Consider the following 8,125-nt stretch of genomic DNA (forward strand, 5'->3'; position numbering starts at 1 on the left):
GCTGGCTAAGTTTAACGCTATATTTATTTTAAACTATATTTATATAAAATATATATAATTATATATAGTAATATTATTATAAAGGGGGTTTTTTTACCGTTTAATGACCGGTTTGTCGATTTTATATTTTAAGCGTAAAGATAAATGACGATAATATAAATGACAGAATTTAAATTGCGATAAAGTAAATTGCAGTAATTAAAATGACAGTAAATAAAGGTACGATGAAATATGAAATAAAAATATTATGCTTATTTAAACTTCCGTAATCATGATATTTGACGTTTTGATTTTAATTTATTACCCTGGGTTAATTGTCCTTTGTCCTGGATTATTTGATACCTATTTGGTTTTTGTCCATAATAGTCCATCGGTCATAATTATAAAATGCTCGTCAAATTAACCTTATTCCCGAAGACAAATATTCCAACTAATTAGGGATTTAAACTGTAACAAGGTTTTAATACTTTGTTAATAATTACTCCTTTTCTTGGAAATGGGATGGGTGGTTTGTAGGGTGCCACCACTGGCTTTACATACTCGGGTGGTGGTGGTGGTGTAACTTCTTCATCGTTACTCACATCTAAAACCTTCCCATCCTCTAATGCTGGTTTTTCAGAATTCATTGACACCATATTAACATTCTCATTCTGAGGATTTACTTCAGTATTACTCAGTAGCTTTCCTTATTCCCTCTCACTCATCATGCTAGCAAGAGTACCTACGTGTTTTCTCGATTCAAAATGGAAGCTTGTTTAGTTCTTAATGACTGATCAAACCTCTCATTTGTTTGGGTTTAAGATGTAATAAATTGTGTTTGAGGTTCCATTAGCTTTGCCATCATTTCTTCCAGATTTGGTTTTTACTCTTCGATTTGTTGTGGTGGTTTATATAAGCTAGGTCTTTGTTGATTGAAAGTGTTTTTTTGAGTTGGTTGGTTATTCAGACCTTGTTGGTTATACGAGTTATTGTTGGGTCCATTTGGATTGTAAAGAATGTTTTGATTTCGATTGAAGTTTGGCCTTGGCGGTTGATAATTATTTTGATAATTATTTCCTGGCCTTTGGTTCATGTAGGAAACATTCTCACGTTGTTCCATGGTTTGTTCATTGTGACAATCTTTCATTAAGTGTGATCCACCGCATTGCTCACAACTGATTCGTATTGCGTGAATATCTTTATTCATCTTTTCCATTCATCTTTCAAAAGCATCTATTTTTGCTGAAACGGAATCAAAGTCATGGCTAGAATCAGCTCTAGCCGCTTTAGATGAACGAAAAATATCTTTTTCTTGATGCCACTCATGTGAGTGGGATGCTATGTTATCAATAATTTTGTGAGCTTCGGTTGCGGTTTTCTTCATAATGGAACCACCAGCTGCTGTGTCGATGTCTTTTCGTGTAACAATGTCGACACCTTGGTAGAATATTTGCACTATTTGATAAGTGTCTAAACCGTGCTGAGGACATCCTCTCAACAACTTTCCGAATCTTATCCACGCCTCATATAATGTTTCATTTGGCTTTTGCGCGAACGTAACAATTTCTCCTTGAAGTCTCACGGCTTTAGATGCCGGAAAGAATCTTTTAAGAAATTTCTCACCTAAAACATCCCATGTGTCAATCGCTCCTTCAGGTAACGATTCTAACCAATCTTTGGCTTCTCCCTTTAAAGTCCAGGGAAACAACATGAGATAGATCTGTTCATCCTCAACTTCTCTATTTTTAAATAGAGTACGGATCCTATTAAAGGTTCGAAGATGTTCATTTGGATCTTCTTTTGGCGTACCACTATATTGGCATTGATTAGTTACCATGTGTAGTATTTGTCCTTTGATTTCGTAATCTGGTGCATTAATGTCTGGTCGCGTAATGGCATGTCCTTGGCCAGTGCGTGTAGCTCTCATTCGATCTTCCATACTTAGAGGTTCCGTTATTTCCATATTTGAAATTGTTGAATCCTAATCACTAGAAGATTATGATTTAACGGTTTGTAGTTCAGGAGGAATGATTAGTGGTTCAAGATCGTGGCATTGTCCTTGAATATCCTCCGGGTTCTCAATTGTGAAGTCGGATTCAAAAAAATCGATTATCGGAAATTTGAATTGGAGTACTTGTTCTATTAGATGATGATTCTAAAGAAAAATCAATGGCAACAATATTGGCTAGATGTCTTGATCGAGTTACAGGTGGTGAACGTATGAAAGGTAGTGAACGTTTTGCTCGGTGCATTCACTGAATATCCTATTAGTTATAAAGATAAAAATTATTAAAGTTATTAAATTAATAGACTTTTCTGATTTTGCCCACGTTTCAAATAGCCAATAGATGCAGCAGGTAGCCAGGACCCTTTAAATCGGAAGCCCACAACTCGCCACTAACAAATTCAACAATTACTACGAACCAGGAAATTTTGGATGTCTATCAATTTAACCGCTTAAAATAATTTTTCATCGAAATTTAAAGAAAATAAAAAGTTTATGTCCTAAAAAAAAACTAGAGCTTAGAAATGAGAAAGAAAAAGAGTGCGTCGAAAAACGTCGAAAAATAAAAGGTCGAAAAATAATAATAAGAAAGTAAAGCGTCGAAACTTAAAAGTCTAAAAACTAAATATTAAAAGTTGCGTCTAAAGAAATTAAAGCTTAAAAGGAATTCTATATCCAAAACGGCAGTAACTTAATTAGGCACTGAAATCTATTAAATACTAAAGCGATAAGCGACGTCGTAAAATTCTAAAGCGCCTAAATCTTAATCTAAAGAAAAAGCACTTGAGGGATTTTACGGCAAAGCCTAAAATCTAGAAATATAAATTAACTACGGCAAAAACTAAGTTTAAAACTAGTTACGAACAATAAAAATACAAATTACAAATTACAAATTATATGTTTAAAATATACAATTTATAAAAAGAAACAAAAAATGATAAAATTACTTATTTTTATAAAAATATTATTTTTATATTATTATTTTATAAAAGTATTAATTTTATAATTAATAAAACTAATTAAAACTTAAAAATACAAAATTAAATAAAACTAATACTAATTATTATTAGTCTAAAACCCTAATTACTAATTAATTAATAATAATAATTAATAATCCTAACCCTAATCCGTACGGTACTAGTATCAAAACCTGTCAGACTATCTCATGCGGTCGCATGAGTTTAAAGAGTTGCAGACAGAATCAGTTTATGATGCAGGTTCAAATTGTGCAGGCCCAGTTTTGTATATATTTTTTTTTACTTTTTACTTTGGTTTTTTTTTTATTTTCTTATTTTATAGAAAATATAATATAACTAAAACTTATATAAAAAAAACTTATTAGTTTTTGTAAATAAAAAAAAAATTTTAATTTAAACTCTTAAATATATAGATATATATTTTTCTTTTTTTATGTTTTTATATTTTTGTATTTTAATATTTAAAACTTCCTATATTTTTACAAAAATAGATTAAAAATAAATTTTTTTATAGCGTTTCGCTTCGGTGCATTGGGTCGCCGGCAGCGGCGCCAAAAACTTGATGTGTGCGAGGTGTAGTACGAAATAGTATTATTTTTATTACGAGATACGATACAATTTACACAAGTTTTATTTATTTATATAGATGGGATATACCTTAACCTTGCTACAACACTTATAGGCAGTGTACCTAATCGTAGAGTAGTGTACTTTTTAGTAAGTCCGGTTCGTTCCACAGGGAGCTGGCTGAGTTTAAAGCCATATTTATTTTAAACTATATTTATATAAAATATATATAATTATATATAGTAATATTATTATAAAAGGGGGTTTTTCACCGTTTAATGATCGGTTTGTCGATTTTATATTTTAAGCATAAAGATAAATGACGATAATATAAATGACAGAATTTAAATTGCTATAAAGTAAATTGCAGTAATTAAAATGATATTAAATAAAGGTACGATGAAATATGAAATAAAAATATTGTGCTTATTTAAACTTCCGTAATCATGATGTTTGACGTTTTGATTTTAATTTATTACCCTAGGTTAATTGTCCTTTGTCCTGGATTATTTGATACCTATTTGGTTTTTGTCCATAATAGTCCATCGGTCATAATTATAAAATGCTCGTCAAATTAACCTTATTCCAGAAGTCAAATATTCCAACTAATTAGGGATTTAAACTGTAACAAGGTTTTAATACTTTGTTAATAATTACACCAGGTTTTCGACTGTGTGTAATCCAAGGTTTTAATACTTTGCTAACAATTACACCAATTACCCTTGTATGTAATCCACCCCTATTTTAATTAGTCCATGATATATTAATTTATCCACTTGGCGAAAATGAATAATCAATTACCTAATCTAATTGATTAATTAAATGATAGTAAATGATGTCGTATAAATATCACTAAATAGGACATTCGTAATCAATTTAATAATTATTAGATTAACTAAATTGAAGGTAGGTTCGACAGGTTCCAATGAGTTGTCATTCAATTAGACAATACCCCCTACCTATTAATAGTCAATAGTCCAATGTTCACAAGTGTCGGTCTTTTGTCCAAACCCGAATTATGGTACAAAATCCAATAACCCCATCTTAATACTTAGCCCAACATCACAATTACTCCGGCTCAAATAAGCATAATAATAACTTAGTTACGAGACATTAATTTAAAAAGGAAGAACATAGCTTACAGTGGTATTTCTCCTTGAAGTCTCACGGCTTTAGATGCCGGAAAGAATCTTTTAAGAAATTTCTTAACTAAAACATCCCATGTGTCAATCGCTCCTTCAGGTAACGATTCTAACCAATCTTTGGATTCTCCCTTTAAAGTCCAGGGAAACAACATGAGATAGATCTGTTCATCCTCAACTTCTCTGATTTTGAATAGAGTACGGATCCTATTAAAGGTTCGAAGATGTTCATTTGGATTTTCTTTTGGCGTACCACTATATTGGCATTGATTAGTTACCATGTGTAGGATTTGTCCTTTGATTTCGTAATCTGGCGCATTAATGTCTGGTCGCGTAATGGCATGTCCTTGGCTAGTGCGTGTAGCTCTCATTCGATCTTCCATACTTAAAGGTTCCGTTATTTCCATATTTGAAATTGTTGAATCCTAATCACTAGAAGATTCTGATTTAACGGTTTGTAGTTCTGGAGGAATGATTAGTGGTTCAGGATCTTGGAATTGTCCTTGAATATCCTCCGGGTTCTCAATAGTGAAGTCAGATTCAAAAAAATGGATTATCGGAAATTTAAATTGGAGTACTTGTTCGATTAGATGATGATTCTAAAGAAAAATCAATGGCGACAATATTAGCTAGATGTCTTGATCGAGTTACAGGTGGTGAACGTATGAAAGGTGATGAACGTTTTGCTCGGTGCATTCACTGAATATCCTATTAGTTATAAAGATAAAAATTATTAAAGTTATTAAATTAATAGACTTTTCTGATTTTACCCACGTTTTAAATAGTCAATAGATGCAGCAGGTAGCCAGGACCCTTTAAATCAGAAGCCCACAACTCGCCACTAACAAATTCAACAATTACTACGAACCAGAAAATTTTGGATGTCTATCAATTTAACCGCTTAAAATAATTTTTTGTCAAAATTTAAAGAAAATAAAAAGTCTATGTCCTAAAAAAAACTAGAGCTTAGAAATGAGAAAGAAAAAGAGTGCGTCGAAAAAAGTCGAAAAATAAAAGGTCGAAAAATAATAATAAGAAAGTAAAGCGTCGAAACTTAAAAGTCTAAAAACTAAATATTAAAAGTTGCGTCTAAAGGAATTAAAGCTTAAAAGGAATTCTATATCCAAAACGGCAATAACTTAATTAGGCACTGAAATCTATTAAATACTAAAGCGATAAGCGACGTCGTAAAATTCTAAAGCGCCTAAATCTTAATCTAAAGAAAAATCACTTGAGGGATTTTACGGCAAAGCCTAAAAATCTAGAAATATAAATTAACTACGGCAAAAACTAAATTTAAAACTAGTTACGAATGATAAAATATAAATTACAAATTATATGTTTAAAATATACAATTTATAAAAAGAAACAAAAAATGATAAAATTACTTATTTTTATAAAAATATTATTTTTATATTATTATTTTATAAAAGTATTAATTTTATAATTAATAAAACTAATTAAAACTTAAAAATACAAAATTAAATAAAACTAATACTAATTATTATTAGACTAAAACCCTAATTACTAATTAATTAATAATAATAATTTATAATCCTAACCCTAATCCGTACAGTACTAGGATCAAAACCTGTCAGACCATCTCATGCATTCGCATGAGTTTAAAGAGGTGCAACCATGCGATCGCATGGATGCAGATTCAGTTTATGATGCAGGTTCAAATTTTGCAGGCCCAGTTTTGTATATATTTTTTTTTTTACTTTTTACTTGATTTTTTTTATTTTCTTATTTTATAGAAAATATAATATAACTAAAACTTATATAAAAAAACTTATTAGTTTTTGTAACTAAAAAAAAACTTTTTAATTTAAACTCTTAAAAATATAGATATATATTTTTCTTTTTTTATGTTTTTATATTTTTGTATTTTAATATTTAAAACTTCCTATATTTTTACAAAAATAGATTAAAAATAATTTTTTTTTATAGCGTTTCGCTTCGGCGTATTGGGTCGCCGGCAGCGGCGCAAAAAACTTGATGTGTGCGAGGTGTAGTACAAAATAGTATTATTTTTATTACGGAATACGATACAATTTACATAAGTTTTATTTATTTATATAGATGGGATATACCTAAACTGTGACGACCCGGAAATTTTTGACCAAATTTAAACTTAATCTTTATAGGATTTTGACACGATAAGCAAAGTCTATTAACCGAGTCTAAAAATTCTTGAACTGTTTACATGGAAAACATTTAACCTTTGACTGTTCCCGAGGATTCACGAATAATTAATTGTAAATAGATATGTGTGTATGTATATATAAATAATAATTCAAAATATAAATTTGAAGTATTATATGTTGATGTTATTAAAGATTAATAAAATAAAAATAGGATATTATAATAATTATTAATATAAATATATCTCTATATATAAATAATGTATATTAAAAATAATTATTAAATGATTGTAATACTCGTTTGTTGTTCCGATTGATATTAAGCAAGTCAAATTCAAATTTATATGATTTTAAAATAAACGGTGATTCGAAAATGAGTGATTTAAATTATAGGTTTATTAGAAAGTGTATTTAGGATCTAATTACTAAATTTTAACACTTTTTATTTTTTTTCTGGAATTGAGCACGGATAGTGATCTAACTTTTCATTTAATAATTGTAAACAATTAATGACCGTTTGTATAAAATAATGATTAGAGTGAATATTTATAAATTTGAGTTTTTATTAGAAAGACCTTCATCCGCCACTGATGATCAACGGAGCACGAATTTTAGTCTCGGAATGAAATATTAGGCGATGACTAATAATTTTCACACATTTATATTTCAAATCATTATTATATTATTAATATTGAGATAAGAATGAAAAATTGAGAATTCACGAAATTTAATACTGTTTAATGTTGGTCACATATTCAACTTTCTATTTGTCTTCATATCCTCAACTTAGTATAGATAAATAAACAATATTGTTGTTGATTGTTGACTCCTTAGCCACTATCTGATCAATTTATTTTTTAAACATACAAATATATATGCTTTCATTACATACACATTCATAAAAACTACAACCACCATTTTCGTTTGAATTGTTGTTCATACTCGTGTTTCGATCAACAAACCAAAAGCAACTACAAACCCCACCCGACAACTCCTTCCACCACCCTCACCACCATGAACTTATTGCCTTTTCTCAAGATTAACCACACTCTCTCACAACCTCTCTCGACCTTGATCACCTTCTGCAATGATGAACCAAACACCCACTTCACCTTGTTCTTATTTGTGTGCATCGTAGACCACCACTACAACGATCATGATCCACTTGCTAATTTTCTTTTTGTGTAAAACAACCTTTTCACAACACCACATACTTCCAACAAACCCACTTGAGTCTCTACTTCCCTTCTGTTCGACTCTAACCAAACCGTGAACCACCTTCCTTATCATAACAATCGCGACTGTTTGTTT

The sequence above is a fragment of the Rutidosis leptorrhynchoides genome, chromosome 3, assembly GCF_046630445.1.
Source record: "Rutidosis leptorrhynchoides isolate AG116_Rl617_1_P2 chromosome 3, CSIRO_AGI_Rlap_v1, whole genome shotgun sequence".
Classification (NCBI taxonomy): Eukaryota; Viridiplantae; Streptophyta; class Magnoliopsida; order Asterales; family Asteraceae; genus Rutidosis; species Rutidosis leptorrhynchoides.